Source organism: Callorhinus ursinus, unplaced genomic scaffold (genome assembly GCF_003265705.2).
Source record: "Callorhinus ursinus isolate GAN/ISIS: 27379988/994484 unplaced genomic scaffold, GSC_fseal_2.0 scaffold37, whole genome shotgun sequence".
NCBI lineage: Eukaryota > Metazoa > Chordata > Mammalia > Carnivora > Otariidae > Callorhinus > Callorhinus ursinus.
In genome coordinates this window covers 2313961-2341498 of record NW_027397099.1, presented here as the reverse complement: position 1 = coordinate 2341498, position 27538 = coordinate 2313961, and the positions used below count along the sequence as shown (strand labels likewise).

General features: G+C 39.8%; 1 protein-coding gene across 1 annotated transcript in view; it reads left to right on the top strand.

Moving 5' to 3' along the window:
• PMFBP1 (polyamine modulated factor 1 binding protein 1) overlaps nucleotides 1-27538 on the top strand; it is a 191846-nt gene that overhangs the window by 38154 nt on the left and 126154 nt on the right. Inside the window, exon 4 of the mRNA XM_025889080.2 lies at nucleotides 25435-25508. The gene's annotated coding sequence lies outside the window, so the exon portion shown is untranslated. The remainder of the gene's footprint in view (nucleotides 1-25434; nucleotides 25509-27538) is intronic.

Sequence of the window (27538 nt, the reverse complement as noted above, 5' to 3'; positions counted from 1 at the left end):
AAAAAAAAGTCAACAAAAATTAACTTTGATGAACTAATGAATCATGGTAAAAAAAAAAAAAGCCATGAATTCTATGTGCAGTATTCCCCTAGCGCTGGAGTTCTCCCGTTCTCCTTGATCGGTAAACTTGGTCTTGGCTTGCTGGCTGTTCGTGCTGATCTTCTGGGGGAGGGGCCTGTTGCTGTGGTTTCCAAATGTCTTTGCCGGAGGCTGAATTGCCCCGCCCTTGTCGGTCCGGGCTAAGGAAGCTGCTCCGCTTTGCTCTCAGGAGCTTTTGTTCCCTGCAAGCTCTCGGTACAGCTTTGGAGGACCAGAGCAAAAATGGCGGCCTCCCAATCTCCACCCGGAGGAGCTGAGAACTCGGGGCCCCGCTCCTCAGTGTGCCCCCAGAGAAAAGCAGTCACTCCCGTCTCCCCGGTCTCCGGCCGCACTCCGTGCTCACCCGGCCTGTGACCGAGCATTGCTATCTCTGGCACCCGGCCCCGTGTGGAGTCTCCAAACCCAGCAGATCCCTGCGGTGCGTTCCCGCACCGCTCCTCCCCAGGAAGGAAGGGGAGTCTCCCCAGCTCTGCCGCTTGTTGGGTCCCTGCTGGAGGAGCAGTGGCCCAACTGGGCCGCGGATCACAGTTTATGGCAACCCCGAGCTGAGAGCCTGTGCCTCAGCTCCTTCTCTGCAGCCAGCTTCCCCGCTCTGATACCTGGGAGCTCTGGCGCACTCAGGCACCCCCGGTCTTTCTGTGACCCCAAGGGTCCTGAGACCACACTGTCCCGGGAGGATTCTACCCCCCGCTTAGCCACTGCAGTGACGTCCCTCAGCGGAGCCGACTTCTAAAAGGTCCGATTTTGTGCTCCGCGGCTCTATCACTTGCCAGAAGCGGCCGGCGGAGGCCCCCTCGCCCTCCGTCTATCCTACCAAATATCCCCTCGGATTCACTTCTCCGCACGTCCTACCTTCCAGTAAGTGGTCGCTTCTCTGTTCAGAGAGTTGTTGCTATTTTCCTCTTCGATCTCCTGTTGAGTTCGTAGGTGCTCAGAATGGTTTGATCCCTATTCAGCTGAATTCCTGAGACCAGACGAAATCTAGGTCTCCTACTCCTCCGCCATCTTGCTCCGCCCCCGGAAACTTCAGATTTAATACACTTCTTGAACAAGCTCTAAAGAGGATTCTACAATTTTAGCAGCTACAACAACTACCTTTAAACAATTTGGTTATACTCTGGCTACCGTGTCCAATTATAAGCCATAAAAAGTTATAGGATTTTTTTTTTCCATGTTCTTGTGTAAGGACTCCCAATGCCTGCCTGTTACATTCATAAACAGTGTCAAAAGCCTGGTATAGTCAGGAAGCCCCAATGCAAGAGGATTTTGTAAGGCTTGTTTGATTTCAGTAAACACTTCCTCATATTTTGTTTCCCAAGGAACAGGTTCCTAAATGTTACTTTTAGTCAGTTCATAGAGTAGAGAAGCCATAAGGAAAAATTAGGTCCCAAAATTGGCAATATCCTGAAAGTCCAAAGAATCTTCTAAGTTGTCTCTTAGTCTTAGGTCTGGGGTAATTTTGGATGGTACTTATTCTTTCTGGAGGCAGAATGATTCCTTTTGCTGATAAATCATGATCAAGGTAATGTACTTTTTCTTATGAAAACTGAAAGTTTATCTCAAGGGGCCTTATGGCTTTTATAAGCTAGCTGTTGCAATAGATATTTTGAGTCAGTTTCTGAGTTCTCTCTGGATGAGGAGCAAAGAAGTAAGTCATCTACATATTGAATCAAGGTAGAATTTCTGGGAAGTTGTAGTGTACTTAAATCCCAATGTTGAACTTGTGATAAATATGAAGGGGCCTCAGTAAATCCTTGAGTGAATATAGTATCCAAGTATACTGTTGATTTTTCCAAGTGAAAGCTAACAAATACTAATTTTCCTTATCTATTGGGATGCTAAAGAAGGCAAAACATAGAGCTACAACTGTAAGCCATTTACATACAGTTGGAATATTTGACAACAGAATGTTTGGGTTGGGTCCCACAGGAAACCTTGGAATACAGTTTTATTTATAGCCCTAGGATCTTGTACAAATCTCCACCCTCGACCATGGGGCTATTTTTATGGGTAGATAGGAGTGTGGCAAGGACTGGTGCAGGGAATAATTAGTCCCTGATCTATTAAATCTTTTATTATGGGGATGAGCCCTTGTATAGCTCCAGGTTTTAAAGGGTCTTGGGGCAATTTTGGAAGCAGTTTAGAAGGATGAATCTGAATTTTGTTTATGTTTGTGCCAAAATATATTCAAATAATCTCTTATTTGTTTCTAGTTTATCATCTTTTCTTTTTCTTTTTTTTAAATTGGAGTACAGTTGACACACAGTGTTACATCGGTTTCATGTATACAACATAGTGATTTGAAAGTCTACAGGTTATGCTCCGCTCACCACAAGTGTAGCTACCATCTGTCACCATACAACACTACTACAATACCATTGACTCTATTCTCTATGCTGTATCTTCCATCCCTGTGACATATTCATTCCAAAACTAAAAACCTGTATCTCTCACTCCCCTTCACCCATTTTGCCCATCCCTCCAGCTACCTCCTGTCTGGCAATCATCAGTTTGTTCTCTGTATCTATGTGTCAGTTCTACTTTTTGTTTGTTTGTTCATTTGTTTTGTTCTTTAGATTCCACACGTAAGTTAAATCATATGGTATTTGACTTCCTCCATCTGACTATTCCATCTAGCATAAGACCCTCTAGGTCTATCCATGTTGTCACAAATGACAAAATCTCATTCTTTTTATGGCTGAGTAATATTCCCTTGTATATATATACCACATCTTTTTTACCCATTCATCTACTGATGGACACTAAGTTGCTTCCATATCTTGGCTATTGTAAATAATGGAATAACATAGGGATGCATATATATGCTACAATAAACATAGGGGTGTATGTATCTTTTTAAATTAGTGTTTTTGTTTTCTTTGGGAAAATTCCCAGTTGTGGAATTATTGGATCATATGGTATCTCTATTTTTAATTTTTTGAGGACTCTCCACACTGTTTTCCTGATCTGAATTTTAATAGTTCAGCACTCTTAATTTTTCCCATATCTGTGAAAGAAGAGGCCCATCAGAATGTTAGGGAGTTTGGAGCAGTGTATAATATTTATGTCATTATGGGGTTTGTTATCCCCTTCAGAATAATCAATTTGGGCTTGTAGAGCACATAATATTTCAGGATCTATTGACTCTGGAAATTCCAAGGTTATTTCTCCTGAGGCAAAAATTTATTTGGCCTCCTAATTTAGAAAGTAAATCTCTTCTTAGGAGATTTAGAGGAGCCGTGTCAAATAATAGAAAGGCAAGATTTTCAGAGAAGAGGCCAAGGGTAACAGTATGGGCTCTGATAAAGGAACCCTTTGATTTTGATTGGACACACCCACCACCGAAACATTTTTATTACTCCAAGGAAGTTCTTGGTGTATCATGGTGGGGTTTAAAGTTACTCTGGTATCTACTAGCACAGTACAGATTTCTCCATTTATTTTATGTTTTATTTCACCCCAATGATTTTTAGGAATCACCAGGAGTAGCTTACTGGGCAATTCCTTCAAGTCCTGTCATTGTTGATAATCATCTTGGAGACTGATGGTTGAACGTTCCCTCTAGTTGGATAATTATGTTGTTTGAAGGTATAGTCTTTTTCCATTGTCCCTTCTGTTTGCAGTATTGACAGATATCTTTGTCAACAGGGGCAAAATTAGTTCTAAAATTTGATTGAGGCCCCTATAGTTGCTATAATTGTAGGGTCATGAGCTTATTTGCTTGATGACTTCCACTGTCTAAAAATTCTTTCAAAATACTCAGCAAGATGTTGGAGCTTAGAAAGGGGAGTGATCTCCCATTCTAGTTTATACTTCTTTAATAAATCATTAAGCTCAGGGCAAAGCCCATTAACAAAATTAGCAGACAAGGCAATATTAGCTTTAGAGTCCCTGAGACCATAATGCTGTCTAAATATTTCTGCTAAGCAAATTTGAAAGTCTGCAACTGATTCATCCCTTTTGTGTTTATAGGATTATATTATAGCCCAATCAATTCTCACAGAAAAAAAACTCTCATATAGCTTCATGGAGCAATTAATCTAATTTTCTTTCTCTTTTTATTCCATCTTTTGAGGACTACTTGATGGGGTCCTCCAAGTCTCTAGAGGAGTCCTTCTAATCTGCTGCATGGAGCCATCTTTGGGCATCTCCTGGACTTACCACCATGTGAACCAATTGGTACAAATCAGGGAGCCCAGGGTCATAAGCTCCAAAACGAATCCTAAATTCTTCTATAAATTTAGTTTGATCCTTCTTTGGGTCTTGAAAATCCTTTATAATGGCTTGGAGCTCGGCTTGAGATCATAGCTTAAATTCTGCTGTAGCTGGGACTTCTGGTTCATGGGAGGTCTTACTTTCAGGGGCATCAAATAGTTAAATTGATTATTTCCTTTCCTCCATATCAAAGAACTTATATCCAGACAGGAACTTCAAAAAGAAATTCCCAAGGATCCCTCAGATATCATAGTTGAGAAAAGAGTTGGGGACAGGACAGACTGAGGCTATGGGTGAATGGATGAACAAGAATGAACAGATGACATCTGTCCTGTTTGCTCACCACATGGCTCTAATTAGATTGGCACAGGGTGAATTTATGGCTCATCTTAGGGTCAGGCTTTACCTTGGACATTTGCATTAAGTTTAAAAGTGTTCGTCCCATTTCCTATAGCAATGTAAACACATGCTTTGTTAACTTTGTAATGCTTGTTAACAAACATTAAATATTAAACAAGTCCCTTTAAATATACCAATAAAATAATATGATAGTGTTGAGCTAGTCTCATTTACCTATGAAATCATAAATAAATCATTTTTCTTACCTTACTACTTACAAAGCTATGTATTTGTGGTGTATATTCAAAATTTATTTATAATAGAGAATGTCAAGAATGGAAGAGTTGTAAGTTTGAAACACATTGCATCAGCACTATCTTAGAAGCTTAATGCCATTGTTACAACCACATCACTTTCATCTTTTCCTCCATTAACTTACTAGATGTGGCCAGTTATCACTTCCTAAACAATGAGAGGACAGCTCTACAAGGATTTAAGATTACCAAGAGAAGAGAACCTGGGTGGCTCATTTGGCTCAGGACATGATCCCAAGGTCCAGGGATCCAGCCCCACATCTGGCTCCCTGCTCAGTGGGGAGCCTGCTTCTCCCTCTCCCTCTGCCCCTCCCCCCCCACTAGTGTTCTTTCTCGCTTGCTCTGCTCTCTCTTTCTCCAAAAAAAAAGATTATCAGGAAAATTTTTCCATGATTCTATTAGGATTAAAAAAAAAAAAGGTCGCTTGCTCTTTCAATGTCTAACCAGGAAAACAAAGCACTTCAAGTATTCACAAGAGGAAATTTAATGCAAGGAATTACATGGGAGAACTGAGACACCAGTGGGGATGGGGCAGTTAACAACGGGAGGAAGCCACTACCCTCCTGCAGAGACAAAGGGAGGAGGTCGGGCTATCAGAGTCCAGGGACTGGAATCATGTCAAGCCTATGGGGTAGAGCTGGAGCTACAGAGGAAACACAGTTGCTGCTGGAGTCCCATCCCAAAGCAGAAAGAAGAGGGAAATGTGCTTGGTTTCTCCCTCCCACACTCCATTCTCCTTCCAGCTCCTCTCATTGGCCAAACCTAGCTGGTAAACCACTTGACTTTGGAGCCTAGAAATACAACCTGCAGGGGGTTCAGCTCCCAGCTACACAGAGCAGAACAAGGGAAGAATGAGGAATGGAAGTGAACACAAATAGGAAACAGCCTAGAAACAAAACAGAAGCCTCTCTATAGATAAAGACCTACTCTTTGATCTTTAGTAATTACTAAGCTGTGCCTCTCAGCTATCAGGCCTGAGTCCCTTCCAGTGTTGGTTAGGATGTTTATGTCGGGGTACATTAACCATCTTTACTGCATATCAATGGATGATAAACATTACTAGACTCTGCAGGACAAATAAAGAAATAGAACACAGCATCCCTGATTAGATTTATTTTCCTCCCTGAAAAAGGTAAATCCTAAAGGAGGAGGTAAAAGATTTCCCAGAGAGGAGATGAAAAGACTGTTTTAGGTAGAGAAATAACCTAAAGAAATGGTAAAAACACTTTGCCTGGCACACAAATCTCCTTAGCTGGAATCGATTCTGAATGGGCTTGGGTGACAGAGAAGTGAGTAGAAAACTTTGGAGGACTTTAAATATATTTGATCAGTAGAGAACACAGTAAACTTTTCATATGAAAAATGGTGTTGAGTTTTGCTGATGTCAGAAAGAGTACTAGGAAGCTGTTGGCATATCTCGTCACAAGGGAGAGAACCAAATGGTTGTGAAGAGGCATCCTAGTGTGGTAGTTAAGAGCGTAGGGGCTGAAGCAAGAATTTCTGGGTTCAAATCTCAGTTCTACCACTTACTAGCTCCTTCTTTGAGAGACAAAGATATAATAGTACTTACCTTGCAGGGTTCCAAGCATCAATTTTGTACTTGACACATGATAAATGTTAGCTATTATTGAAATCATATTAGAGGATGAGCTTACCAAGGAAGGAAGGGAGAAAGAGTAAAATGCCCTTCAGGCAGCTTCAACGTATATTTGGAACTTTTTGTAATCTAAATTGTAGTTGAAATCACTATGAATGCATAAACTTACTGCACAAGTGAGTCTAGAGAAAGGAAAAACAGAGGGCCGATAACAGAGGAAACAATAGAAAACGCAGTCAGAGAAATAAGAGCGTTCTGTGGACCAGCATATTAAAACCTCAGAGAATAATAAAGCCTTACAAAACAATGGCCGCTCAGCAGGATATTGAAAACCCTGGATGGATGTCTTCTGTTGAGTTTGCTGAGTTGGTTCTCTGCTTGCTCTGTCCTAGGCATTACCATCATTTTTGCACATTGCAGCATTTTAAACGGCATTACTGAACTAAGAGCCAATCACAATGTTGTATAAGTGCCTATCATCAGTGAGCATTAGAAAACTCATACATTTTTTTCTCCACAGGGAGTTGAGTGTACATCTCTAAATCTTCCAAGGGGATTAATTTGGCGGTGACAAGAGCACATTTTTTCATGGGGTACCAGATCCACCTTGGCTGGTACCAATTTCCTTGCTTCCCATTGGAGGCTGAAGACAATAAGGAGAGGTAGCTCATGATGTGAAGCCATTACCAACAGCCACAAGGCAACCAACATCATTGCAAATGGCCTGGCATCAGCCTGATACCAGCTCTAGCTGAGACTGCATATCCCTATGACACGTGGTCATTATGCCTGGTTTGGAAGAAATAGTGGAGTACTCACTTGGGGCTGGAGGTAAGGAAAGGAGATAAGAAAGAGATAGATAGGGAGAGCAAATTCACTCTAGGGTTTTGTGGTTCAATTTCCATTACTGCTTAAAGAATGGGTGTGCAGAAGTCCAATTGGTAGCAGCTTGGAGAATGCACCCTTCTGTGTTTCTCTTTTAACTCCTTCAGCAGTAGGGTTAAAGTGCTTAGAGGGACAGGGTGGGCACTAGGAATGGAACAGGGGCTGTGGTCTTACCAAGGGGATCAAAGAAGCTGGGTTTTGCGGGCTGTGAGGCTGTGCATCATAGTAAGAGATAGCCATTTCATTTATTTTCCTTAAATGACTTTCAGTTCTTTGTCTATATTCATCACATAAGCCAACAATTAATTGTTTAAAGAAAAGCCCAGCAATTGTTTAATTTCTCTTAAAATTGGGGAGAACTATGTACTTTATCCTTCAAAATTTCGATTGAAAGGGGATACAATGAATACTTTCACTGAGACAATAGCCATCAAGTGGGTCTGTCCCAAATGGATTGGAATATGTAATCATCCTACTTATAACCCATTTCAAAATCTTTTTAGTTCATATAGCATAGTCGTTAAGGGCAGAGACTTGAGCCAGACTCACTAAGTTCAAATCCCAGCTCTTTAAGGTGATTCCTGGTGGACAATGTGAGCTGAGTGCTTATTGTTCTTGTTGGTTTTGATTTTGGTTTTTGGTTTCGGGGTTTTTTGGTTGCGGTTTTTTTGTTATTGTTGTTGTTCTTGTTATTTTATTTTTTTAAAAGATTTTATTTATTTATTTGACAGAGAGAGACAAAGCGAGAGAGGGAACACAAGCAGGGTGTGGGAGAGGGAGAAGTGGTCTTCCCACTGAACAGGGAGCCTGATGCAGCACTCGATCTCAGGACCCCGGGATCATGACCTGAGCTGAACGCAGATGCTTAACGACTGAGCCACCCAGGTGCCCCGTTGTTCTTGTTATTCTAGACTCTCAAGGATAAGAAACCTAATCTACAGACCTGACATCTGCCTTCTTTCTCCATGCCTGGTCATGGATGGGCATTCGGCAAGGGTTTGTTGAATGAATTAACGAGAGAAAAGAAGGCATGTATAACGGAAGAAAGGAACATAATTTTTATCCTTTACTTTCCTTTTTTCTTGATTCTTTATTCCATCACTATTTTTAGATAACTTTGAAGCACAAGGACACTGATACCTACTCAAAACATCTTTTAAATGCCTGTTCTAGGGGCACCTGGGTGGCTCAGTCGTTAAGTCTCTGCCTTTGGCTCAGGTCATGACCTTGGGGTTCTGGGATCGAGCCCTTCATCGGGCTCCCTGCTCCATGGGAAGCCTGCTTCTCCCTCTCCCACTCACCCTGCTTGTGTTCGCTCCCTTGCTGTGTCTCTCTCTGTCAAATAAATAAATAAAATCTTAAAAAAAAAAATGCCTGTTCTAGCCTTTACTATATCCTGGATCCCTTGGCTTTCAGCTTTCCTGTCATTATCTGGCTCTTAACCAGTACTGGCCTCTCCCTACCATCTGCTTTTCCACCTGCCTACCTTTCCTATGCTGTTAGAACTTACAAGAGGAAGTTACATCTTATCAATTAAAAGTCATTTTGTCAATTAGCACTGTTGCCACCACCTCAACTAGGCTTATTAGCAAGCCTTTTTTTCACTCTCTATCATATTCCCCAAAGATATCATCTTTCCCATCCCTCAAACTTGCAACCCACTCTACCACACCTCTCTCTCAGGAGGTGACCTGCTTTCTGCTTTATTGAGATGAGACTCCCTAACATGAACTCCTTCAACTTCCTCTTTGCACATCCAAATGATTTATAATCCCTCCTGTTATCGTTTTGCCTGCCTTCAGAGGGGAAAGTATCCCATCTCCTTTCTAAGGCTAATTCTTCTCTATCTAGATCCCAATCCATCCCTCTTCCTTCCAGGGCTCTGCTCCATCAGTTATCCGCTCTGTTTTGTTTTTTACAGTTCTCCCAAATTCTCGATTCCTTCCCCTTTGGATATTAATATGCTCATATATTTTTCTACCTTAAAACAGAAAGGACAACGGGGCGCGTGGGTGGCTCAGTCATTAAGCGTCTGCCTTCAGCTCAGGTCATGATCCCGGGGTCCTGGGATCGAGTCCCACATCGGGCTCACTGCTCGGCGGGAAGCCTGCTTCTCCCTCTGACCCTCTCCCCTGCTTGCGTTCCTGCTCTTGCTGTCTCTCTCTCTGTCAGATAAATAAATAAAATCTTTAAAAAAAAAAAAAAGGACAACAAAAAACCTCTTATCTGTCTCCTTCTATTCATTACCAAATCTGTCAAAATATTATTAGCGTCTTTCACCCCTTCATCATTCCTAAACCCTTTTAAAATGACCTCTCACACCACTAGCTTGAAACTGTCCTTGACATTTTAATCCCTATAGCCAATGACTCTTTCTGGTTCCTTGTCCTCCTCAGTCTCCCTATAGCATCTTATATTTCTGATCACCCTCCCCTTCACGCATTACATTCTCTGGCTTCCCTGACTTGGGTCGATCTTGGTTACCCTCTGCCTCTCTAACTTGTCTTTGCCTCTTCCATCTCCCACCACTCAATACAGGTGCTCCCCCAATGTTCAGCTCTTCCCTTTATGCTCACCCATCTCCTTTGGTGATCTCAACCATCTTCAGGCCTTTGACAATCTCCTCAGTGCAGATGGCCCCAGACTTATATTCTCAGCCCAGCAGACCTCTCATGCTGTAAGTCCACATTTCCATCATTCTGCTGGACTTCTCCATTTACTAAAGCCCAGACTCCTTCTCAAGACGTTCTCCCAAACCAATTCTACCTCCTGGGTTTCCTGCCTCTGATATTAGCATCTCCATCCTCCCATCTCAGCCTCCAGACTTCAAAGTTCAAATTATTTTTGTGCCTCCTGCACCTAATTAGTCCCCACATTCCATCAATTCTACCTCTGCCCCTCAAATCCATAGCTTCCTTTCCATAACCACTGCCACCACCCAGGATGTCACTTCTCATCTCAAATACCACAACAGCCTATAAGCTCTTCCCACTTCTTCCCTAGTCTACTCTTCCAGTTCATCCTGAATCTTCCATCAGTCCCTAATAATGCTTTATATACTATAGATAGTGGCCCAAACTCCACAATCTGGGCCTTCTTATTTTCCCAGGTGTAATTCCTAATGTTGATCTTTACATACACTGCTCTCCAGACAATCCAAACTTCACCTTTCAGAATAAGTCCCACATTTCCCACAGCTAAGCCACATCTTCTTTCTTCTTATATTAGTTTCCTAAGCCTGCTATAATAAAGCATCATAAAATGGGTGGTTTAGAATAATAGAAATGTATTGTCTCACAGTTCTGGAGGCTAGAAATCTGAAATCAAGGTGGCAGCAGGGCTATGTTCTCTCTGAAGGCTCTAGGGGAAGAATCCTTCCTTGCCTCTCCTAACCTCTGGGGGTTGCTGGCAGTCCTTGGTGTTCCTTTAGCTTGTAAATGCATCGCTCCAGTCTCTTTCCGCCTCCATTTCATGTGGCCTTCTCCACTACCCAGGAGAGGGTCCAAATATTCCTCTTCTTATATCGACACTGGTCATTGAATTAGGACCAGCCCTCATCCAGTTCAACCTCATCTTAACTTGATTATATTTATAAATCCTATTTCCAAATGAGGTCATATTCACAACTTCTGGTGAATAGAACTTCAACAATATCTCATAACAGAGGGAGTTGGATGGAGGGAGAAATCCATCTGGATTTCCATAACCACTGCCACCACCCAGGATGTCACTGGATGTCACAGGATGCCACCCAGAAATCCATCTGGATTTCTCCCTCCATCCAACTCCCTCTGTCAAAATCCTTCTATTGCTTCAGAGTCTGGTTGATTTTCACCTCTGCCATGTGATTGTTCATAAATCCCCCTCACCCCTTCCCTCTAAGTAACACAGTATTTTGCTTCTTTTTTTTTAGATTTTATTATGTTAGTCACCATCCATCACCAGTTTTCGATGCAGTGATCCATGACTCATTGTTTTCATACAACCCCCCAGTGCTCCATGCAGTACGTGCCCTCCTTAATACCCATCACTGGGCTAACCCATCCCCCCACCCCTCTCCCTTCTAAAACCCTCAGTTTGTTTCTCAGAGTCCATAGTCGCTCATGGTTCATCTCTCCCTCCAATCCCCCCCTTCATTTTTCCCTTCCTTCTCCTAATGTCCTCCATGCTATTACTTATGTTCCACAAATAAGCGAAACCATATGATAATTGACTTTCTCTGCTTGACTTATTTCACTTAGCATAATCTCCTCCAGTCCCATCCATGTTGATGTAAAAGTTGGGTATTCATCCTTTCTGATGGCTGAGTAATATTCCATTGTCTATAAGGACCACATCTTCTTTATCCATTCATCTGCTGAAGGGCATCTCGGCTCTTTCCACAGTTTGGCTATTTCGGACATTGCTGCTATGAACATTGGGGTGCATATGGCCCTTCTTTTCACTACATCTGTGTCTTTGGGCTAAATAACCAGGAGTGCAATTGCTGAGTCATAAGGTAGCTCTATTTTTAATTTTTTGAGGAATCTCCACACTGTTTTCCAAAGTAGCTGTACCAACTTGCATTTCCCACCAACAGTGTAAGAGGGTTCCCCTTTCTCCATAACCTCTCCAACATTTGTTGTTTCTTGCCTTGTCAATTTTTGCCATTTGTTGTTTCTTGCCTTGTCAATTTTTGCCATTCTAACTGGTGTAAGGTGGTATCTCAATGTGGTTTTGATTTGAATTTCCCTGATGGCTAATGATGATGAACATTTTTTCATGTGTCTGTTAGCCATTTGTATGTCTTCTTTGGAGAAGTGTCTGTTCATGTCTTCTGCCCATTTTCTGACTTGATTATTTGGTTTTTGGGAGTTGAGTTTGAGAAGTTCTCTACAGATCTTGGATACCAGCCCTTTATCTGTAGTGTCATTTGCAAATATCTTCTCCCATTCTGTGGGTTGCCTCTGTGTCTTGTCAACTGTTTCCTTTGCTGTGCAGAAGCTTTTTATCTTGATGAAGTCCCAAAAGTTCATTTTTGCTTTTGTTTCACTAGCCTTTGGAGATGTATCTTGAAAGAAGTTGCTGTGGCCGATGTCGAAGAGGTTACTGCCTATGTTCTCCTCTAGGATTTTGATGGATTCCTGTCCCACATTGAGGTCTTTCATCCACTTTGAGTTTATCTTTGTGCATGGTGTTAGAGAATGGTTGAGTTTCATTCTTCTGCATGTGGCTATCCAATTTTCCCAGCACCATTTATTGAAGAGACTATCTTTTTTCCATTGCATATTTTTTCCTGCTTTGTCAAAGATTATTTGACCATACAGTTGAGTGTCCATATCTGGGCTCTCTATTCTGTTCCATTGGTCTATATGTCTGTTTTTGTGCCAGTACCATGCTGTCTTGGTGATCATTGCTTTGTAATATAGCTTGAAATTGGGCAACGTGATGCTCCCAGCTTTGTTTCTCTTTTTCAACATTTCCTTGGTGATTTGGGGTCTTTTCTGATGCCATACAAATTTTAGGATTGTTTGTTCCAGCACTTTGAAAAATGTTATTGGAATTTTGATCAGGATGGCATTAAAGGTATAGATTGCTCTGGGTAGCATAGACATTTTAACAATGTTTATTCTTCCGATCCATGAGCATGGAATGTTTTTCCATCTTTTTGTGTCTTCTTCAGTTTCTTTCATGAGTGTTCTGTAGTTCCTAGAGTATAGATCCTTTACCTCTTTGGTTGGGTTTATTCCAGTTTATTCTGAGGTATCTTATGGTTTTTGGTGCTATTATAAATGGAATCATTTCTCTAATTTCTTTTTCTAGAGTTGCATTGTTAGTGTATAAGAAAGCAACTGATTTCTGTGCATTGATTTTTGTATCCTGCCACATTACTGAATTGCTGTATGAGTTCTAGTAATTTGGGGGTGGAGTCTTTTGGGTTTTCCACATAAAGTATCATGTCATCTGCGAAAAGAGAGAGTTTGACTTCTTCTTTGCCGATTTGAATACTTTTATTTATTTTTCTTGTCTGATTGCTGCTGTTAGGACTTATAGTACTATGTTGAAGAATAGTGGTGAGAGTGGGCATCCTTACTGTGTTCCTGATCTTAAGGGAAAGGCTCTCAGCTTTTCCCCACTGAGGATGATATTCCCTGTAGGTTTTTCATAGATGGATTTTATGAACTTGAGGAATGTTCCCTCTACCCCTCTACTCTGAAGAGTTTTAATCAGGAAAGGATGCTGTATTTTGTCAGATATTTTTTCTGCATCAATTGAGAGGACCATATGGTTCTTCTCTCTCCTCTTAATGTGTTCTATCACATTGATTGATTTTCGAACGTTGAACCACACTTGCATCCAAGGATAAATCCCACTTGCTCATGGTGGATGATCCTTTTAATGTATTGTTAGTCCTATTAGCTAGGATTTTGTTGAGGACTTTGGAATCCATATTCATCAGGGATATTGGTTTGAAATTCTCTTTTTTGATGGGGTCTTTGCCTGGTTTGGGAATTAAGGTAATAATGCTGGCCTCATAGAATGAGTCTGAAAGCTTTCCTTCTGTTTCTATTTTTTGAAACAGCTTCAGGAGAAGAAGTATTATTTCTTCTTTGAATGCTTGGTAGAATTCCCCAGGGAATCCATCAGGCCCTGGACTCTTGTTTTTTGGGAGGTTTTTGATCACTGCTTCAATTCATTACTGATTATTGGCCTACTCAGGTTGTCAATTTCTTCCTGTTTCAGTCTTGGCAGTATATAAGTCTCCCGGAAGGCATCCATTTCATCCAGGTTGCTCAGCTTATTGATATATAGTTGTTGATAAGAATTTCTAATAATTGTTTCTATTTCCTTGGTGCTAGTCATGATCTCTCCCCTTTCATTCATAATTTTATTAATTTGGGTCCTTTCTCTTTTCTTTTCAATAAGTCTGGCCAGTTGTTTATCGATCTGATTAATTCTTTCCAAGAACCAGCTTCTAGTTTTGTTGATTTGATCTACTGTGTTTCTGGTTTCTAATTCATTGATCTCTGCTCTAATCTTTATTATTTCTCTTCTAATGCATGGCTTAGGCATCGTTTGTTGCTTTTTCTCTAGTTCTTTAAAGTGTAGAGTTAGTTGGTGAATTCGGGATTTTTCTATTTTTTTGAGTGAGGCTTGGATGGCTATGTATTTCCCCCTTAGGACCACCTTTGCAGTACCCCATAGGTTTTGGACCAATGTGTTTTCATTCTCATTGATTTCCATGAATTGTTTATGTTCTTTGATTTCCTGGTTGACCCAAACATTCTTGAGCTGAGTAGTCTTTAGCTTCCAAGTATTTGAATTTCTTCAAACTTTTTCTTGTGATTGAGTTTCAGTTTTAAAACATTATGGTCTGAGAATATGAAGGGAATAATCTCAATCTTTTGGTATCGGTTGAGACCTGATTTGTGACCCAGTATGTGGTCTATTCTGGAGAAAGTTCCATGTGTGCTCGAGGAGAATGAATATTCTGTTGTTTTAGGGTAGAATGTTCTGTATATATCTATGAGGTCCATCTAGTCCAGTGTGTCATTCAAAGCTCTTGTTTCTTTGTTGATTTTCTGCTTAGATGATCTGTCTATTGCTGAGAGTGGAGTACTGAGGTCTCCTACAATTAACATATTGTTATCAATATGACTCTTTATTCTGGTTAACTGTTGGCTTATGTAGATGGCTGCATTTTGGGGGCATAGATATTTATAATTGTTAGATCTTCTAGTTGGATAGACCCTTTAAGAATGATACAGTGTCCTTCTGTGTCTCTAACTACAGTCTTTAGTTTAAAATCTAATTTGATATAAGAATTGCTACCCCAGCTTTCTTTTGAGGTCTGTTGGCATGGAAGATGGATCTTCATCCTTTCACTGTCAGTCTGGATGTATCTTTAGGTTCAAAATGAGTCTCTTTTAGACAGTATATGGATGGGTCCTGTCTTTTTATCCAATATGCAAACCTGTGCCATTTTATGGGAGCATTTAGGCCGTTCACGTTGAGAGTGATTATTGAAAGATATGAATTGATTGTTATCATGTTGCCTGTGAAGACCTTGTTTTTATAGATTGTCCCTGTAAATTTCTTTTCTATATCACTCTTGGGGTCTTTCTCTTTTTATAGAACCCCCCTTAATAATTCTTGCAGGGCCAGCTTAGTGGTCACATATTCTTCCAGTTTCTTGGAAGCTCTGCATCTCTCCATCCATTCTAAATGACAGCTTTGCTGGATAAAGTATTCTTGGCTGCATGTTATTCTTGTTTAGTACCCTGAATATGTCTTGCCAGGTCTTTCTGGCCTGCCAGGTCTCTGTGGATAGGTCTGACATTATTCTGATGTTCCTCCCTCTGTACATAAGGAATCTCTTCCCCCTAACTGCCCTTAAGATGGTTTCCTTGGTTCTAAGATTTGCGAGTTTTACTATTACATGCTGGGGTGTTGGCCTGTTTTCCTTGATCTTGGGAGGGGTCCTCTCTGCCTCTAGGACATGAATGTTTGTTTCACTCCCCAGATTAGGGAAGTTCTCAGCTACTGTTTGCTCAAATATATCTTCTAGTCCTCTCTCTCTCTCCACCCCTTCAAGTAATTCTGACATTGGAACATTTCATGGTGTCACTTATTTCTCTAATTCTATTTTCATGGATTCTGAGTTGTTTTTCCCTGGCCTCCTCTTTTCCCTTTTTGTCTATTAAATGGTCTTCTAGGTCACTAATTCGTTCTTTGCCTCACTTACCCTAGCTGTTAGATTATCTAGATTAGATTGGATCTCATTGATAGCATTTTTAATTCAGCTTTCCCATTTCTGCCCTTAGAGACTCTATGTTGCCATTAACTGATTTCTCCATTCTAGCTATTGTCTTCACAATTGCTAGTCTGAATTCCATCTCCAACATCTTGGTTATATCTGAATCCATTTGTAAATCTGTGGCATAAATCATAGTCTCTGAATCTTTCCTATTTGGGGGGTTCCTCCTCCTAGTCATTCTATTGAGGGGTGATTAAGGAAATGTATAGAGTCCAAATTATTGACCACAACCCAAGCAAGGTGCACCTGTTTTATAGGGACCTTAGGGTTGCTGGTCTCTTGTTCTCCCAGCCTGTCTTCTGGGGGAGGGGCCTGCCAGGCTGTTACTCAGACAACCCTGTTTGGGCAGAGTTGCCCCGCCCCCTGTGTGGGGGGGATGGGCTCAGTGAAAACAGGTTTTGGGGGGCTTTTGTTCTCTGGCGGCTTTCCCTGGTGTCTTTTGTCTTTCTGCGTCTCTTCTGAGAGAGCAGAAGAGACCGTTTCCAACCTTCTACCTCAGAGCAGAGAGATCCCAGTCTGTTCTTCAGTGAGCTCTCCAGGCCACACTATCTCTGTTTCTGTCTGTGCTGCTATAAACTGCAGCGTCCTGGGTTGTGCGCCCCTCAGCAGCGCTCCCAGTCCTCGCCTCCAGGTCAGGGCCCATCTCTGCCCTTTGTGCTTCTAAAACCACCAACCACCCCCAGTTCACAGGCGCAGCCCCACCACTCAGGTTTCCCAATGGGGGGCTGCCCTAAAGTCCTTTCCCTGCCACTACCAGTCTGCGAGTCTGTGCCTGGTCCCCAGCGTGGGAGGCTATTGCTCACCGGTGGTGTAGGATCCCCACGGCTCCCTCACCCTTCCATTTATCCTTCGATATCTTCCCGTAAAATCATGGCTCCCCACTTTGTACCTTGAAACCAACCGCCTGTGATATTCTGTTTGTAGAGATCCAGATCTATCTTCTTATATCTCAGGCTGATTTCATGAGTGTTCAGTGTGGTCTGGTAGATATCCAGCTCAATTCCAGGGACTGGTTGGAATAGGGTCCCCTACTCCTCCACCATCTTTTTTAAGGCCCCAAGAGCCACAGTCACTTCCCTGAGGCAGAGAGAAGAGAAGGATGAATGAATTGAAACAAGTTGGAGATTGAGTCCTCACAGAGCTCAGCTTCCTCTTTTCTTTCTCTGGGTCTCTCTCCTGGTCCCTCTGTCATCTCTCTAGTTTGCTCACTAGCTTGCACGTACTCATGCTCTCCTCTCCCTCTCTCTCCTCCCCGCTCCCTCTCAGTATTTTGCTTCTTTAATAGCATAGCTATTTATGCATATTTTCTCTCTGCTGCTAAATTCTAAAGCTTTCAAGACATCAGATACATATGTCATTCATCTCTGTAGCCCTCAAAATGCCTAGCAGAGTGCCATTTGCTCATGAATTCACTTAGTTAAATAAAATTAAAATAAATTTCCTTATAGATATGATGTTGTGACCATTTTGTATTTTTTGCCACTTAATGTAGTTTTTCACTTTCATCATTAAATCAAAATGTTGGCCAGGCCCAAAGAATTTCAATCTAGACTTACTTTTGCATTGAAATATTTCAACATTAATAACATATCTCCCTCTTAACTCTAAAAATTACTTTCTATAGGTGATTTTTCTATGCATCCATCTATTTCTTGGATTATTTTGAAGTTAATATTGCAGGTGCCATAAATCCTGTTGGAATCTAATCATCTAGCATTCAGAAGATATATTGGGGAGTGGTCTGGGGAGCCTAGCTTGTACCTTCAACTTCAACCTTATAGGCAATACATTGAGAATTGAATCAGCATGGTGAAACACAGGTTCCTTCTGGCCCAATTTATATGTTTAAATATGTAAATATATAAATAACTCTTTACTGTAAGTTTGTTATAACTAATAAGCTATTCCTAGGCCCATATTACTTTATTTTGGATTCCTTCAGATTTTAACTTGGAGAAGGGTGGAATAACTCATGAATGCTCTTATATCTTCATGGGAGTAGGTATCTATCCTAGTTTTTCTTCTGGAGTTGCTGCATAATATACATAGCTTCCTCTGTGTATGTGTGTGTGTGCGTTCATGTGTGTGTGTATCTGTGTGTCTGTGTATATTTGTATATACATTCACAGAATGGCTAGAATCTGATTAATCTTCTAAATAGGTTGAGCACAGGCACAGTAAGAGCATTCAGACTCAGTTTTAGTCGAGGAGGACATGGTTGTCTTTTTAACGCATATTTGGGACTGACAGACAGAATTGCTAAGGGTCAGCAGTCATGGGGAGAAAGGGAGAAACAAGTGAAATCGTAGATTGAGATGGTGTTTAAGGGCCAGTTTCTCTGCATGCGCTCACTCTACAGAAAGGGTCCTAGGGGCTGTGGGGAAATAGGTGGCCTCCAGGCTGTGAGCTAATGTGGCACCGCTGCTGTTTGCATAGCTGCACAGCCCTAGGAGAGACCTGGGAAAGCTAGCTTGAATTCCAATGAATATTTACAATTACACTGCTCCAGAGCCGAATGCAATCACAGTGCTCCAGTCTACAGGTTTTATGCATCAAAGAAAATGAGAGGAGGGCTGCAAAAATGGAGTTGTCTTTGGAAAGACTTATAAACACAGATCTCACTGCTTGTGGCAGAACTAAAATGCTTTATTTCTGATAGGAGCAATTTATTCTTCGGGCACCTTCCTTGATAGTAGAAAGCGCCTGACTGGGTTTTGAAGTGAGAAAGTCTTCAGTAGATGATTTTTAATTCCGAGCAAGAGAAAGGCATGGAAGGAATCATATTACATAATTTTGATTTTGTTTTCTAACAGAAGACCCTAGAGAGGAGTGAGAAAATCCCTAAGCTGGTCACAAATTCCATCTTCTATCAGTTTGTGTTTTTATTCTATTCTCATAGATTGTCCTTTCTTCATAGAGCAGCCCTGGGAAAAGCTGCCACCATTTTGTGCCCCCAGTTTAAAACCTTAGGTAATTGATTGCCAGTAATGCGTGTAGCCTGTTGCTCATTTTTTCTCATGAGCTTTTGATCCACACCAAAGATCTGGAGAGAACTGAGTGGGAAAAATTAGTCAGAACCATTTGGACCCAGTGAGGCAATTTTTAACTTTCAGAGGCACCAGGGTAGATGAAATTGAATGTTTTAAAAGGACTCCATCAGAACCTGGTTTTGTGGTTCAGCTCACTAATCTCTTAGACTATTAAGATTTATATTGGATTACTATTTGCTAGCAGGGTTGCTGCACTAAGCAGAAGTCCTCTCTACTACCCATCCATACTTTTACCCACTTATCAGTCCATTTTCTCCCATCAACATGCTACTGTCTCTCATCCATTTATTGGCTTGCTTATCCCTCCTACTACTAATCCACATGGCCTTTCACATATCTATCCATCAGTTTGCTTGTATATAAATGCATGCTTGGAGCAAAGGGAGGGAAGAGTGATGTGCCTATATTAATGTGACTAGCCATTGGTAAATCTGAGAAAGCATGTTTCCTTCTCCAATTATAGTTCCTTAGATTCTCAGTTGGTTATAGACACCAGGGAAAAAGAGAAGCTTTAAGTTGCCATGATCTTCATCAGCCTTCCCCTATTCTTTGTTGTAGATTAATAATATTTTGATAGTCGTATATAAGTGTTACACAAACACAGCTTCAGGGTACTCCTTCTCTCCTTCTTCCAACTAGACTCTGCCCCTAAACCCTTTCTTCAAGGAAATTCTGCAGCCCCTAGAGTTATTTAGTAAGTCCCTACTGTACACAAAGCAGTATATTGTCTATGAATGTGCAAGAGATGTGTAAATATTTGTTGTAAAAACCCATGGATGTTGTACTGCTAAGTGTAAGATGAAGAATCAGCTTAAAGTGATGTGATTGATTAATTGTTTCTTTACTCTTATGATCAAAGATGTGTTACACATCAGTTTAGTGACCCCATGAGACTATGCATTTGTTCCAACAGTGCTACTATTGCTCAAAACATTTGGGTCTTCTCTTCCGGAAGTGCCCATTACGAATTTTAAAGTAGGCAATAAAATGTTTTCCAAAGAAAGTCTACAAATAGCCAACAAGTACATGAAAAAATGCTCAACATTATTAGCCTTTAGAGAAATGCATATTAAAATCACAATGAGATACTACTTCACACCCACTAGGATGGCCATAATTTTTCAAAAAGGGGAAAATAAGTTTTGGCAAAGTAATGGAGAAGCTGGAACCCTCAGACACTGTTAGTGGGAATGTAAAATGGTGTAGATTCTATGGAAAATGGTTGACAGTTCCTCAAAAAGCTAAAGATAGAATTGTCATATGGCCCAGCAATTCTACTCCAAGGTGTATGCACAAAAGAATTTAAAACAGGTATTTGAACAAAAAGTTGTATATAAATGGTGATACCGACTCACAATAGCCAAAAAGTGGAAACAACCCAAATGCCCATCCATAGATGAAAGAATGACAAAATGTGATATAGCCATACAGTGAAATATTATTCATCCATAACAAGGAATGATACATGCTACAATATAAATGAAATTTGAACATATTATGTTAAGAAGACAGTCACAAAGACAACATATTATCCCATTTATATGAAGTGTCCAGAATAGGCAAATCTGTAGAAACAGAAAGTTAATTTCATGGTTGCTTAGGGCTGGGGAGAATGGGGAGGGAGGGGTAGGAAAATAGAGAGGTGATGGCTAAAACATACAGCGTTTTTCTTTGTGGACATGAAAATATTTCAAAATTACCTGTGATGATGGTTGCACATATCTGTGCATATACTGACAAATAATTGTATTTTACACTTTAAATGAGTGAATTATATGGTATGTGAATTATTTCCCAAAAATCCAGTTTGTTTTTCTTTTTAAGTAATCTCTACCCTCAGCATGGGGCTCGAACTCACAACTCCAAAATCAAGAGTTGCATGTGCTACCAACTAAGCCAGCCAGGTGCCTTAATTATGCTTTAATTTAAAAAAGCAATTTAAAAGCCATATGAAAAAAAAAAGTGTTAACCCATTACTTTATGGTCCTGCCCAATATTTTTTTTAAAGATTTTTTTATTTTTTATTTGACAGAAAATACAAGCAGGGGGAGTGGCAGGCAGAGGGAGAGGGAGAAGCAGGCTCCAACAGTGTTCCAACATGTGGGGCTCGATCCCAGGACCCCAGGATCATGACCTGAGCCGAAGGCAGACACTTAACCATCTGAGCCACCCAGGCACCCCTGCCCAATATTTTTAGATAAAGAATAGTATTATCCAGCTTGCTCATTTCCTTATTTCAGAAGTTTGGTTCCAACTGACTTTTAGCTATTTTTAGACATCCAATCTACTATCAAGTGGTGAACATTTGCTGACAAATCAATGTCCAAAGTAATGACCAGAGGTCAGGAAAGAACTACCCAAAGTTCCCGAAGCTTTTACTTTCATCTGAGAAATAAATGGATTATCTCTTTAAATGATTTCAGAAAGCAACTCTCATTTGAGCTATAAATTCTGGTGTGTGTGTTTTTTTTTAAAAAGTCAGACTTCACATATCTATGTATATGTTAGTATATGCATATACTTTGCAATAGGTAAAATATTCAGTATGTGTGTTCAATCCTCAATTTGTAACAGAACAAGGAGAAGGAAAAAGAATTTTTTTTTCTACTCATTCATTCAATAGGCATTTTATTGGGCTCCTAATATATGGTACAAAAATTGTAAGACAAATTTTTCAGGAAAAACCCTTATCTGATTAGGTGGAGATAATGCAGAATTTTTACAAACTCCAGAATCCAGACCAAAGGTTAGAGACCAAATAATACATTAGTGCTTAAGAGCAAACTTTGTAGGATAGTCAATAGAGACTAATGTTCCCCTGGAGAAGTTCTTTGGCAAATATTTTTTAAAGCTCCCAGAAGTGCCTTTGACCAGCAGAATATCCAAAAGTGGTATAACTAATTGTCTCGGCAATAACTTACATATAGTTGCTGTTGACCTACAAAGAGGAATCCATCTTTAATTTGTCTCATAGTTTTAGGCCCTCCGACACTAAGTACCATGTAACTTTTATTAGAATGGTTCCTGTTGGCCCTATTAACTGATGACAACTGCATAATAATACAACAGGAGAGGATGTTATAGGTGTTGGTAGAATCTTTGAAATCCTCTCTACTGTGCTAATGATCCATGGGTAAAAAAAGTCACTTGTATATTTCTATAGAATTATTTTAGGTTTTTGTCATTTTTCTTTCTGCTAAAAATGTACTAAGTAAGTAAAGTCATAATAACTAGCTAACTAATTGCCTCCCCTACTGATGTTCAACTTCTATAGCAACTGGGTTTGAGTGGAAACTTAGCCAGAAAATGATTTCTATGAACTCAGGTGAAACTCTAATGATACCACCACATGAGAGAAAAACTGCCACCATCATATAAAAAAAGTTAACGCAGGGCAAATTGATGTCTAAGAGAGGCCCTTTCAACCTTGCAGGCAATGGTGTTTTCAAAAGTTTGCAAGCGACCATTTTATCTGGTATTGTTTGAATGTTCAGATGCCCCCCAGAAGGATAGATAGCATTTTTTCTAACCTTGAAATAGACACTCAATGGAAATAGGAAATAATGAGATTTGCCTGTACATTTCTGCTAATATACCAATCCTCACTAATGGCTAATACATCCAAGATTTATTTCCTTGGTTGACTTGAGTTCTCCACCCACCCATTAGTTTGTATTGGTGATACAGATTGTATTAGGGGATAGTGTGACTTTTATTGTTTTGGGGATAATTGTTATTTATTTACAAAGTTCAAATCTACTTGGATTCCTACCTCTTGGTAGCTTTTGGTCAGTTACCTCACCCTTTTATGTTTATGTGTACATTTATAAGATAGATATAAAATACACAAAATGATACCCAGAGGAATAAAAGAACGAACACTTGTTGCAAACATACCACATGCCAGACACTGTGCTTGATATTTCATTTTAATCCTTAAAATAACTGTATCGTCAATAAGATCCCCATTTTTACAGACAAGCAAATGGAAGCTCAGAGTCACTCAATCTGTAACATTTGAGAAATGGTGGTACAAAGATTCAAACTGGAGTGGAAAGCCAAAATCCTTATAAGTTTCAAGGTCCCACATGCATACCCCCTCCGCACTCCTTATGTCTTGGATCTCATTATCTCCACTCCTTCACCCCCTTCCAACCCTGCAAGCCTGCTCCTATGTCAGGGCCTTTACACAGGCTGTTCCTCTAGAAAGCCCTCCCTCCATATCTAAATGGCTTATCCCCTCACCTTCTCATGTCTTGACCCAAATGCCACCTTCTCAGTGAGGTTTCTAATGATCATCCCACACACTGTCCACTCCCTATTCCCAATTTTTCTTACCCTGCTATTTTCTTTTCCTATGGTGTTTCCATTCTATAATGTTATCTTTATTGTCTGTTCCCCTCGCTAAAATGTATGCTCCACTAATTCATAGGTTTTTTTAATAACAGTTGACACACAGTGTTATATTAGTTTCAGGTGTACAACATAGTTATTCAACAAGTTTATACATTATGCTATGTTCACCGCATATGTATCAGTACCACCTACACTGATACATTGTTATTACAGTATCAGGGACTATATTCCATATGCTGTGTCTTTTATTCTTGTGACTTATTTATTCCATAACTGAAAGCCTATTATCTCCCACTCCCCTTCACCCATTTTGCCCTCCACCTCCATCCCCTCTGGCAACCATTAGTTTGTTCTCTGTATTTATAGGCCTGATTATGCTTTTTGTTTGTTTACTCATTCATTTGTTTTGTTTTGTTTTTTAGATTCCACTTATGAGTGAAATTATATGGTATTTGCCTTTCTCAGCCTGACTTATTTGACTTAGCATAATACCTTCTAGGTCCTCCATCCATGTTGTCTCAAATGGCATGACCTCATCCTTTTTTATGGCTGTGTAATATTCCTGTGTGTGTGTGTGTGTGTGTGTGTGTGTGTGTGTGTGTGTGTGTAGGGGAATGATAACCCTATTTGCTAGCCACCCACAGGCTTGATCTGTGGTGCTGGGCAAGCATGGAAACAGAAGACCCAGGGGGAAGGAAAGGAGCTCTTTCCTCCTCTGCCCACTTGTAGCCTCTCAGGTCCAAAGAAGAGGTCCATGCTTTATTTGGAATTTACAGTCTTAAGGGATGAAAAATAAATCTAAGCTTGGATTACATTTCTAGATTGTTAAAATTCAGAATTTCATAATGAACAGTCCCAAGGCTTAATGGATTTTGTGCTATGCTCTTACTGTTGGATATTTGTTCAAATTCCATGTGGAACTAATTCATCTCTGAAAGCCATCTTAAACTTTCTAATAACGCATAAGCCTGTTGGAAGAAGGCAATGACAGAAAACGGGTTCTTATCATTTCTTTGGTATAGTTCTTCATAGGCCTAAAATGAACTCACTTTTTTCACTTTATTAAAAATCTTTTTTTGGCTGATAATATATAATAAGGAAAAGTAGCTAGATACAAAACCTTGAAAACAGTTAAACAAATTTTTTAATGCACAAGCTATGTAACTGCTTCTAAGCTTTTTTTCATTGTGTGTATGTGTGTGTGCATGTTTGTATGATTATATACTAGAAGGAAATTTGGTAAGTTGTTATTTCTAAACCATAAGATCCAGGGTGATTTTTATTTTTTTAATGTCTGCATATTTTTCTAATTCTCTACCACAAATGTGTATTGTTTTTATAACCACAAGAACAATTAATTTTATCAGTAATTTTTAGAAATTTTAAATCATTTTCTTTGAAGATCCATAGAAGGTATTCCCTATATTCATTATACTGCTTTGAATCTATTTGCTTTTTCTTAGGCCCTGCCATGATACTAGCAGCAGAAGTGTTGTACTAATTGAAAGACTCTTTAAGATTTTTCCACATCAAAAAAAATTTTTAAACCACAAAACCATTTATTCAGTGTTCTTTTTTTCCCTCCAAGAACTAATTAAATGCATATCCACACACAATATATATTTTTTTAAGCTTTGGAGAATTGATCCATACCAAATACTCCCTGCCTCCATCTCCCTCCCCTCCATATATTTATTTACTCCATGATTTTTTTTAATTTCTTTAAGTATTTACCAAAGGTTCTGAAATAACATCTAAATTACTTGTCTCCTTAACTTACAGGTAAAGAAAACAAAGACCCAACTGGGAGATACTAAAATGGATGCACCTACTTTCAAGCCCAGGCCTTCAGAGAGGTAAAACATACACCCAGTCCTTCCAATAGATTCCAGAAAGAACATGGATGGCACTTCTCTTGATCTTTTTTTTCCTTACACAAATTTAATACTTTGATCGCTTATAACCAAAAAGCAGTATTTAAAGAAACAGCACAGGTCACCTTTATTATAGGCAGCACAGTTAGCAAGATACTACCTTGAGTAGCTGTTTAAAGGGATCACACTTCAAAAGATAATTGACCTAAATTCTCCTTCCTGATCTGCACTCTGGTGAGTTTTGCCCATGTGCAGCCCTCCCATGCATCTCACACATGGAAGAGATACAGTAGGGTCCTGGGAGGCATGAGAATATAGGCCACTGTGATTAAAATTAATTCAAACATTATTTTAATGCCTGTGTTTAGTTTTCCAAAAATTCTCAACCTCCGTGGGTGTGTAAGGGCTGACAGCTCCACTCTGGAAAGTATCAGAAGTTGATTTATAGAGAAGAACACTTTAAAGTGATTACACCTGTTCTGGTCCCATTTGGTTAGGGTGTGATAAAATGGAATTCTCTGTCTCTACTTTCAGAGTATTTTTTATTGTTTGAATTATGGGCAACATTACAAAATACACATACCTAATACACATTGTAACATGAGAAGCCTAATGTTACCTAATTTCTTTTGTGAATCTCATAAAGATCACCAGCCTAAAAACTTTCTTTTGGCAGATGTTCACTATTTCAGTCACGTTATCTAGCAATGTTGACATTCCAAGTCCATTTTGTTGCTTTGCCCCCTTGATGTATTTTAACTTATAAATTTAAAGGATATCTGCTAGAAATATTTTTAGGATAGTTATGCAATTGGTTCTTTACAATCTATAAGAACACCAATTTAAAGTTTTATTAAACATTCAACATATTTACAGTTTGTAGAAATCCTGCCAGCATCAACTACCTATCGTTCCAAACATCTCTGAAACAAATTGGAATCAACAAACATCTTGGGTACATGATCTTCCTGGAGTGTTTTTGCGACTTTCTCCCATTATTTTGGAAAATAATTGTGTTGCTATCATTTTTGAACACTTCCAGAAACAGACTTGGCATTGAAGTTCTGATTCATTTATAAAGTTCTGACCATACGTCATAAATCATAACTCTTGCTTCATACAAGGTGGACCAACACAGATGTTAATTTGGAAGATGTTTATATTACCTGAGGTAGTGTACTTGCAAAGAAAGGCATGGGAACCCAATTCCTAACTCATATTCATATTTCTGAAATGTGTCCTTGTATTAGCAAGTGTTCCCATTGTGTCTTTCTCAAACAAAACCTTAGCCATTTTCCTTTAGTTTATAAAATTTTTAAACAGACTAAAAAATAGAAAGAGATATACATTAAACTTCTGATACCTGAAGAGTGGAGAAGCCAAAACACAGATGAAATGGGGAAGTGGCTAGGGGAAGGAAAAAAATCAAGCTCCTCGGAGGCTAAGATTTTATGAATATGAGCAAAAACCCATACGAAGTCACTTAATAACAAGGTCAAGAATGCTGAATAATTTAACACACCCTTGGATCTTGATTTGCGATTCTCCAAAACTAATATTTCACAGACCACATTGCACCTTGTCATAGACTCCTATTTCTCCCTCAAGATAATGCCCAACTATTAATGGACCCAATTTGGTGGAAATTACCTAATTGACCGCAGTCACTTCAACTTGAACGTGACACTTTGGACGTTCTGTAGTCACAAGGATAAGTTAGGAGCATGGGCAGCCAGACTTGCTCTTTGTGATAATTGTAGCTGAAGCTTGTACTATCACTGAAGCTTATTATTTTGCAAGTTGTACACTCAGCTTTTTGTAAATATTGTACTGTAAGGAAGAATCCCTGAGGAGGCTTCTTTTCTCTACTGGTTCTTCTAATATCCCAGATGAGGATGACCAAACAAAACGCGATGTGATTGTGTTTAAGTGCACTTAACTACATGCCACCTGATAAAATATCTTAGTACTATGAATTAAACAATTCCTTAAGTCTCTGTGTTCTTTAGGTT